This window comes from Diachasmimorpha longicaudata, unplaced genomic scaffold (assembly GCF_034640455.1).
Source record: "Diachasmimorpha longicaudata isolate KC_UGA_2023 unplaced genomic scaffold, iyDiaLong2 ctg00000101.1, whole genome shotgun sequence".
In the NCBI taxonomy this organism is placed as follows: domain Eukaryota; kingdom Metazoa; phylum Arthropoda; class Insecta; order Hymenoptera; family Braconidae; genus Diachasmimorpha; species Diachasmimorpha longicaudata.
The window spans coordinates 37,501-47,709 of NW_026973921.1; the positions used below are offsets into that span (position 1 = coordinate 37,501).

The 10,209-nt window shown below is 44.8% G+C and overlaps 1 pseudogene; it reads right to left on the reverse strand.

Annotated features, from left to right (window-relative positions):
- LOC135171773 (small subunit ribosomal RNA) overlaps positions 1 to 1,474 on the reverse strand; it is a 2,176-nt pseudogene extending 702 nt beyond the window's left edge.
- Between the last annotated feature and the right edge of the window lie 8,735 nt (positions 1,475 to 10,209).

A 10,209-nucleotide genomic window follows, 5' to 3' on the forward strand; every position in this document is an offset into this window, starting at 1 on the left:
TCCTTTAAGTTTCAGCTTTGCAACCATACTTCCCCCGGAACCCAAAAGCTTTGGTTTCCCGGAAGCTGCCCGCCGAGTCATCGGAGGAACTTCGGCGGATCGCTAGCTAGCATCGTTTATGGTTAGAACTAGGGCGGTATCTAATCGCCTTCGAACCTCTAACTTTCGTTTTTGATTAATGAAAACATTTTTGGCAAATGCTTTCGCTTCTGTTCGTCTTGCGACGATCCAAGAATTTCACCTCTAACGTCGCAATACGAATGCCCCCATCTGTCCCTATTAATCATTACCTCGGGTTTCCGAAAACCAACAAAATAGAACCGAGGTCCTATTCCATTATTCCATGCACACAAAAAAAAAAAAAAAAAAAAAAAAGAGTTGCCTCCTAAGCATCACTACGTGAAGCTTTCTACTGTGCTGTACCTCGAAATTGCATACCAGCATTTGTTTAGTCTCATTCATCGGCTTCCTCTTTTCGCTATTTCAAGTTTTCCCCATTCTTACTATCAATTTGGCTGTGGTGTTTATTTATCCTCGCATCCTCATGCGAGAACACGAGTGGACCTACATTTTTAAGTGGGATCCGAACCACTGATTCCATGCACACGGTATTCAGGCGAACATAAGCCTGCTTTAAGCACTCTAATTTGTTCAAAGTAAACGTACCGGCCCACCTCGACACTCAATGAAGAGCACCGCGATGGGATATTAGTTGGACCGCTTTGCTTTCACAAAGGTAAATCCACCGGTAGGACGTCCCACCATCATGTCAGTTAAACACCGCGTGCGGTGAACCAACAGCGTGGCACACAGATTCAACTACGAGCTTTTTAACCGCAACAACTTTAATATACGCTATTGGAGCTGGAATTACCGCGGCTGCTGCCACCAGACTTGCCCTGCAATGGATCCTCGTTAAAGGATTTAAAGTGTTCTCATTCCGATTACGAGGCCTCGGATGAGTCCTATATCGTTATTTTTCGTCACTACCTCCCCGTGCCGGGAGTGGGTAATTTGCGCGCCTGCTGCCTCCTTGGATGTGGTAGCCGTTTCTCAGGCTCCCTCTCCGGAATCGAACCCTGATTCCCCGTTACCCGTTACAACCATGGTAGGCGCAGAACCTACCATCGACAGTTGATAAGGCAGACATTTGAAAGATTCGCCGCCGGTACGAGATCATGCGATCAGCACAAAGTTATTCAGAGTCACCAAAGTTAACGATGGATAGGGAAAACCTACCACCGATTGGTTTTGATCTAATAAAAGCATTCCTCCCATCTCTGGTTAGAAGTCTATTTTGCATGTATTAGCTCTAGAATTACCACAGTTATCCAAGCAAATGTGAGTACGATCCAAGGAACCATAACTGATTTAATGAGCCATTCGCGGATTCACCTTAATTCGGCATGTACTGAGAAATGCATGGCTTAATCTTTGAGACAAGCATATCACTACTGGCAGGATCAACCAGGGAGCTTCGATTTTTTTTCTTTTAAAATATGAAACTTTTTTCATTTTATTTGGTGTTAATATAACACATTTTTAAAATTAATTGTGCAACACATTTTATTTTGTATTTGGTTTATTAACATCAAATACATTTTGAGGTGTTTTGTTGATTTTAATTTCAAACACTTTCCTCTCATCCACATTTGTGAATGTGAAAACATTCATCGTTAGATTTTTAAACGACATGGTTATAAGAAATAACTTTTTTCATTTTGACAACTTTATAATTTTACTTGGAGTGAAGTAATTTACGCTCTGTTAGCGTTACACTTGGTTTTACAAAGAACACTATACACTTAAATTTTTCCGACACTGATTAATGAAACAAAAACCTCTAAATCTAAATAATCCTCGTCGGACCAACTTCTATCACTACTCGATTTTACTCTAAATCTACACGCGCTCACTGCTCTCTAATCTCTTTATTAACTCCTTACTACTTACTCCTCTTAAGAATATACCCTTGGCACCCCGGATTCATCCAACTGTGCCTCTTCCCCCACCACCGTTTTGGGGCTCTGTCTGCCATTTTCCGTCTATGGGAAATTCCCCAAAGTGGCGGAGTGGGCCAGCTACTAATGGCCTAGGCGCCATTAGTGGGACAGCGCGGGTTCTACTTTAATAAAATAATAATACTAGGTCTGAAAATCTCCGATACTACATCTATGTGACGATGTCGATTGTTGATAAGGTTTTCCATGTCCCATTCGTAGGATTTTTCGGATCTTTCGCTTCGAAATTTTTCGTTAGGGACAGTCGGATACTCGTCACTCAACATGAAAGCTGTGTTTATAAGCGTAATTTCATGTGAGGAGCGCAAAATGACCGACATTCTGACTCGCCAATCACCCGCTGGCCGGTTTTCTCAGGAGGATTGAGAATGTGGATAACCATTTTGACGTACCAACAATAATCGCTTCAACTTTTCTTTAGTCAATATCCTATAGACGCTGTTCAGGAACGAATAGGTGTACTCATTTTTCGTATTTGAGTTATTCTCGATGTGATCATGTTAATTGTTGAACAAATTTTTCCAAGTCCCATCCGTGGTTCTTTTGATTCTTTCGCTTCGAAATTTTTCGTTAGGGACAGTCGGATACTCGACACTCAACATGAAAGCTCTCTTTATACGGGTAATTTGATGTCAGGAACGCAAAATGACCGACATTTTGACTCGCCAATCACCCGCTGGCCGGTTTTCGAGGGGGATTGAGAATGTGGGCAACCATTTTGACGTACCAACAATAATCGCATCAACTTCTTTCTTCTCTGTCAATATCCTTTCCAGGCTTTTCAGGTACGAATAGGTATACTCGTTTTTCGTATTTGCGATGTTCTCTATGTGGGGATACTTTTTAAAAAGAGAAAAACCGTTTAATTTCTAGCAAATTGTATTATTGATAATAAACACTAGCGTTACACTTGGTTTTACAATGAACACTATACACTTAAATTTTTCCGACACTGATTAATGAAACAAAAACGTCTAAATCTAAATAATCCTCGTCGAAGCAACTACTATCACTGCTCGACTTTACTCTAAATCTACACGCGCTCACTGCTCTCTACTCTCTTTATTAACTCCTTACTACTTACTCCTCTTAAGAATATACCCTGGGCACCCCGGATTCATCCAACTGTGCCTCTTCCCCCACCACCGTTTTGTGGCTCTGTCTGCCATTTTCCGTCTATGGGAAATTCCCCAAACGTGGCGGAGTGGGCCAGCTACTAATGGCCTAGGTGCCATTAGTGAGAGAGCGCGGGTTCTACTTTAATAAAATAATAAAACTAGGTCTGAAAATCTCCGATACTACATCTATGTGGCCATGTCGATTGTTGAAAAAATTTTCCATGTCCCATTCGTAGGATTTTTCGATTCTTTCGCTTCGAAATTTTTCGTTAGGGACAGTTGGATACTCGTCACTCAACATGAAAGCTGTGTTTATAAGCGTAATTTCATGTGAGGAGCGCAAAATGACCGACATTCTGACTCGCCAATCACCCGCTGGCCGGTTTTCTCAGGAGGATTGAGAATGTGGATAACCATTTTGACGTACCAACAATAATCGCTTCAACTTTTCTTTAGTCAATATCCTATAGACGCTGTTCAGGAACGAATAGGTGTACTCATTTTTCGTATTTGAGTTATTCTCGATGTGATCATGTTAATTGTTGAACAAATTTTTCCAAGTCCCATCCGTGGTTCTTTTGATTCTTTCGCTTCGAAATTTTTCGTTAGGGACAGTCGGATACTCGACACTCAACATGAAAGCTCTCTTTATACGGGTAATTTGATGTCAGGAACGCAAAATGACCGACATTTTGACTCGCCAATCACCCGCTGGCCGGTTTTCGAGGGGGATTGAGAATGTGGGCAACCATTTTGACGTACCAACAATAATCGCATCAACTTCTTTCTTCTCTGTCAATATCCTTTCCAGGCTTTTCAGGTACGAATAGGTATACTCGTTTTTCGTATTTGCGATGTTCTCTATGTGGGGATACTTTTTAAAAAGAGAAAAACCGTTTAATTTCTAGCAAATTGTATTATTGATAATAAACACTAGCGTTACACTTGGTTTTACAATGAACACTATACACTTAAATTTTTCCGACACTGATTAATGAAACAAAAACGTCTAAATCTAAATAATCCTCGTCGAAGCAACTACTATCACTGCTCGACTTTACTCTAAATCTACACGCGCTCACTGCTCTCTACTCTCTTTATTAACTCCTTACTACTTACTCCTCTTAAGAATATACCCTGGGCACCCCGGATTCATCCAACTGTGCCTCTTCCCCCACCACCGTTTTGTGGCTCTGTCTGCCATTTTCCGTCTATGGGAAATTCCCCAAACGTGGCGGAGTGGGCCAGCTACTAATGGCCTAGGTGCCATTAGTGAGAGAGCGCGGGTTCTACTTTAATAAAATAATAAAACTAGGTCTGAAAATCTCCGATACTACATCTATGTGGCCATGTCGATTGTTGAAAAAATTTTCCATGTCCCATTCGTAGGATTTTTCGATTCTTTCGCTTCGAAATTTTTCGTTAGGGACAGTTGGATACTCGTCACTCAACATGAAAGCTGTCTTTATAAGGGTAGTTTGATGTGAGGAACGCAAAATGACCGACATTTTGACTCGCCAAATTCCCGCTGGCCGGTTTTGGAGGGAGATTGAGAATCGGGATAACGATTTTGCCGTACCAACAATAATAGCATCCACTTTTTTTTCTCTGTCAATATCCTTCCTAAGCTTTTCAGGAACGAATAAGTATACTCGTTTTTCTTATTTGAGATATTCTCGATGTGATCATGTTGATCGTTGAACAAATTTCTCCGAGTCCCATCCGTGGTTCTTTACGATTCTGTCGCTTCGAAATTTTTTGTTCGGGACAGTCGGATACTCAACAGTCATCATGAAAGCTGTGTTTATAAGCGTAATTTGATGTGAGGAACGCAAAATGACCGACATTTTTACTCGCCAAATTCCCGCTGGCCGGTTTTGGAGGGAGATTGAGAATCGGGACAACGATTTTGCCGTACCAACAATAATAGAATCAACTTTTTGATGTGAAACATCTATAGGCGCACTCCTAAACCGAATCGTTGGCGTGGCGATACTTGCCGTGGCGAGCAATCGCCACGCTATACTAAGGTATGCCTATCTATATTCTGTGTAGTAGAGTGTACGGTGTGGCTTCTCACTCAGTTCGACGTTGTTGTTTACTACGGTACACATAACCTGCGTTTTATTTAATTTTTCATTTCAATTTTTGACAATAAAATATGTGCGACAGTGATAACTCAGAAGATTAAAGTGATCAACCTTGTGCAAAGAAAGTGAAACTACACTATGGTATACTACCAAGTCATCAGTAAGTAGATCGTATTTTTCAAGTCTCCATAAATGTAATTATTATATTTTTATATTTAATTAATTATATTCATATTAATCATATTAATAATTTATATAAATTATATTAATATTATCTTCAATTAAGTATTCTTTTATTATTCATGAAGGAATTAATATAGAAAAATTTATTAATAAAATTTATATTTGCAAATCTTTAGTCATATATTGCAATAATTAACTAAGATTTGAGTTCATGAGTATATTGAAGCGACACTTAAAATTTTTTTTTTTTGTGTATTTTAATATCATATTGTTTTTAAATATTTCAGTTCCCAACAATCATCGCAGGGATCACAACATATTCTTATTGAAACTGGACGCCACCCTGATCATTCAAACACAAGGCATGCTATCAATCTTGTGTAAGACTTTATTGATGTGAAACATCTATAGGCGCACCCCTAAACTGAATCGTTGGCGTGGCGATACTTGTTAATCGAATAGTACCAGACTATTGTAATTTTTATCGTATTTTTCTCTGTCTGTATCCTTGCTAAGCTTTTCAGGAACGAATAAGTATACTCGTTTTTCCTATTTGAGATATTCTCGATGTGATCATGTTGATCGTTGAACAAATTTCTCCGAGTCCCATCCGTGGTTCTTTTCGATTCTTTCGCTTCGAAATTTTTCGTTAGGGACAGTCGGATACTCGTCACTCAACATGAAAGCTGTGTTTATAAGCGTAATTTGATGTCAGGAACGCAAAATGACCGACATTTTGACTCGCCAATCACCCGCTGGCCGGTTTTTTCAGGAGGATTGAGAATGTGGAAAACCATTTTGACGTACCAACAATAATCGCATCAACTTTTCTTTAGTCAATATCCTGTCTAGGCTGTTCAGGAACGAATAGGTATACTCATTTTTCGTATTTGAGATATTCTCGATGTGATCATGTTGATTGTTGAACAAATTTTTCCAAGTCCCATCCGTGGTTCTTTACGATTCTTTCGCTTCGAAATTTTTCGTTAGGGACATTCAATGCCGCTATAAGGAAACAACCCTGCCGGGTTATGGTTTCCGGAAAACGCGAATCCGCTGCCAAGTTTCTCCGGTCTTGGAAAAATCCAGATCTGCCAGCAAGCCGGAGGACATTTCGCTACAATGACAGCACTTTTCTTATTGAAAAGGACTGGAATTGCACCCACGGGGAACCACGGGGAGGTAGTCCCTGGCCTAAGCCCAGATTTGTAGGACCTCACGCATTACTGCCCCTCAATGGTCCGTTTCCCAAATTCACAACGGATGCCATTACAATCAAAAGAACATCTGATGGAATTTAGGACTCAGCGAGGTACCGATTTCCATGGTTCGGTTTCCATGTTTATATTTGGTAATATTATCGAATTATTATCGAAACAACCAGGAACACACACCACGCACTTGGCATTATCCTTACTTCAAGAACCCCTGTACAACCTCAACTGGTGGTCCGGCTAGTAGAGATAGAACCATCTCGAGGTTTTGGTCCCCAGTGAAGTGCACACGAAGCCCAATCGTATTTCAAATGCGTTCGAGCGTGTGGGGAGGCTCCTAGTTGGACTCAGGGTCCGCGGGTTCGTCATGCCCGTGATCCAGGGGGGGTTGCCCACCCCCCTTTCCACCCTGCGGGGAGTAGGTAGGGACACTCAATGCGGTTGTATGAAAACAACCTTGCCAGGTTATGGTTTTCGGAAACCTCGCATGGCCTATTAATCTACTCTACTTACATAATATCAAACACTTAGGCCATTACCGACTGCCAAGGGCGGGTTTGGAAAAATCCATACTGTCGGCCGGTTCAGAGGGCCGAAGGACACTTTGCAACCATGACGGCGCCAGGTCACAAGTGACTGACGCAGGCATGGCTCCCGCGGGGAACCTCGGGGCGGTGGTCCTTGGTGTCAGCCTGACACCCAGAATGTGAAAAGTGGATAAGGGTATTTGGGATTAAAGGAAATAGAATAGAAGAAGAAGAGGAGGAAAAGAGAAGAGGTGACTTTAATACTCATTCGTATCTCCAACCGGGACAGGGTTACCCGGAGAAGGTTACAGGGTTCCTGTCCCACGACTCTCGTCTCCGACAACAAGAGCTGGTTGGTCCCATTTATTCGTTCACTCATCGTCGCCGCGATTTCTAATTTCCGCGTACGTTTCCAGGCATTTCAACCACATACATTCCCTGCAAAAATCCGCGAACACGGCGAATGACTCCCTGGACGACACTAGCGCTTGTGCCGCCTGGGGCCATGGGCGATTCCCGATTATTCCCCCGATGCACTCCCGCTGTGGTGCATATATCGGATAGTCCATGATGAGGTCCTGGACTGTGTCTTCAGCCTGGTCGCACTCGCAGTTGCGTGATTGGGCAAGTCACCGGTCATGAAGATAAGACCGGAATTGCCCATGCCCTGTCAGGACCTGCGAGACCCAGTGGTCGCACTCGACCCACTTAGCTCCCAGGCACGCCGCACTATCGGGGAAGAACGCAAAGGCGTTCCTCCCGGTTGAAGCCCGCTCGAACCTACTCCGCCAGAGATTTCTGATCTTTTTTTTTTATTTCCTCAACGGCCTCGATTCGGGCGGCCGTTGTTACCAACGCGCGGATTTGCGGGGTCTATCTGCATCTCCTATTCTGACGGGAATGCCTTTCTTGGCTTGGTAGCGCGCTGCTCTTTCCCTCACTAATAGGTCCACAGGAAGAACTCCCGCCGCTGCGCAGAGTGCTTCGTGTGAGGCCGTCCTATACGCGCCAGTCACCGTCAGCAGCGCGCTGCTCTGTGCGGTACGGAGTTTCTTCCAGTCGTAGGGTGTGCACCGGTCCACCCACCCGTGGGCTGCATACGACGCGACAGCCTGAAAAACGCCCTGAAATACTACCTTAACCGATCGGTATCGGAGTCCCCAATGCTTGTGCATTAGGGCCGATAGCCGAGTGAAAAGGACCCGAGCCTTTTTTTATACATATTCGGTATGGGTCCGGACCCGCATGTTCCTATTAAAATGTACCCCGAGGTACCTAACGCTCTCCTTAAACCGGATCTTCTCCCCGGCGAGCCTAATCTCGGGTGGGCGGATATCCAACGCCGGTTTCACGCGTCGGCGTGTCTTTCGCGCCCGATCGTACCTGTACTGCGTCGGCGGCGCTCTCTTCTGCGAATTGCATGACAGGACTATTGCCTCTGTCATGCTCTTCGAGAGTTCGAGCTTCGCCGATGCGCACCACGAGGCGATGTGATTAACGACGCCTTGACCTATTCTTTCTATCTCCTTACGCGAGTCGGCCGATAAAACCGCGATAAGGTCGTCCGCGTAGTCGACTTCGATTTCGCCGAAGTTTTGCTCGATGCTCTTGAGGAGGGCATCGAACATGAGATTCCAGCAAGCGGGGCCCAGGACTGATCCTTGTGGACAGCCCCGGGTGACCGGCTTGGAAATCTCTTGGTCGCTCCAGGCGATCTTGACGGTCCGATTGTCAAAGTAGCTCCGGAGCACTTCGAAGACATTCTTCGGACAGTCTCGATCCGCCAAAGACTGGAGGACTAGGGGCCACCACACGTTGTCAAAGGCTCCTGAAATATCGTAAAGGAGTCCAATGACGTACCTCTTCGCGTTACCGCGTTCGACTATTTCACGCAACTCTACTATCGCGTCTTCCGTGGAGCGTCCAGGCAGAAAGCCATATTGACGTCCTGATAATTTGTCCTCGGTAAGGACTTTCGCCGTAAGGATCCCGTGCAGGACCTTTTCGAAAAATTTCCCGACAACCGACAAGAGGCAAATGGGACGGTAGGATTTGGGGTTGGACACATCCTTGTGAACTCCTTTGAGGAGAGTACGAAGGGTGCCGACTTTCCAAACGGCGTGGAAAACGCCGTGCTTCAGGCAGGCGTTGAAGAGTCGAGTGAAGATGTGAGGTATCCTCATGACCGCGACTTTCAGGACCCTAACTTCTACTAAATCGCATCCTGCGGCTTTGTAATTCTTAAGGGTCTTATAAGACCCTTAAGCTGGTCGTCCGTCAAGTCTCGTGCGTCTTCCGGCTGGACCGTTAGGTTCCTCGCGCGTTCGCGTATCTCCGTCTGTTCGGGTGTGTCCTTGTTGGGGTCATCGTTGGGTACGTGTGTGTCCAACAGTACGTCAGCAGTCTCACGCATCGTAAGTCTCGTGCCATTCGCGGTTCTAAGAGTGCTGAGTACCGTGCCTACACGCAATTTATCAGAGGCGATTTATAATGAAAGCCCCAGGGATTTTCGTTGCTTTCCGTCATTACGTAACCGCGCCAGCTGTTTTCTTTACAAGCCCCAGGTAGCCTGGTATACGACCGCAGGACTACACGATACCTATTCTGTTTAATTTTTCGTGCGTCAGGGTTAGTCTCCCTTCGGTAGCCGTTACGGAGACGACTGACTAGCTTGCGTTTGCTGGTCAGCTCCTCGGTCCATCACGGATTCGCGCGACGGTAGTGTTTACGGCGCGGCATCGAATCTTGGTAGGCTTTGGTGAGTACGTCACCCAGTACCTCTGCCATTCTCTCAACATCCGCTGAGGAATCCAGCGGATGGTCCGCGAGTTTCTCACGGGGCCTCCTCATCGACGGTCGCCTCGAACTTTTCCCAGTCGGCGCGACGAACGTTGAACCGCATGGTAGAGCCCCCGCCGACCCCGGAGTTATTGACACGATGTGAGGAGCTCCGGATCGCGAACCGAAAACGAACAGACGTGTGGCCACCTGTGGATCACTTGTCTTGCAACCTCCAAGCACGTATGAATTTATACATGCCAGGGTTTCCAGAGTGA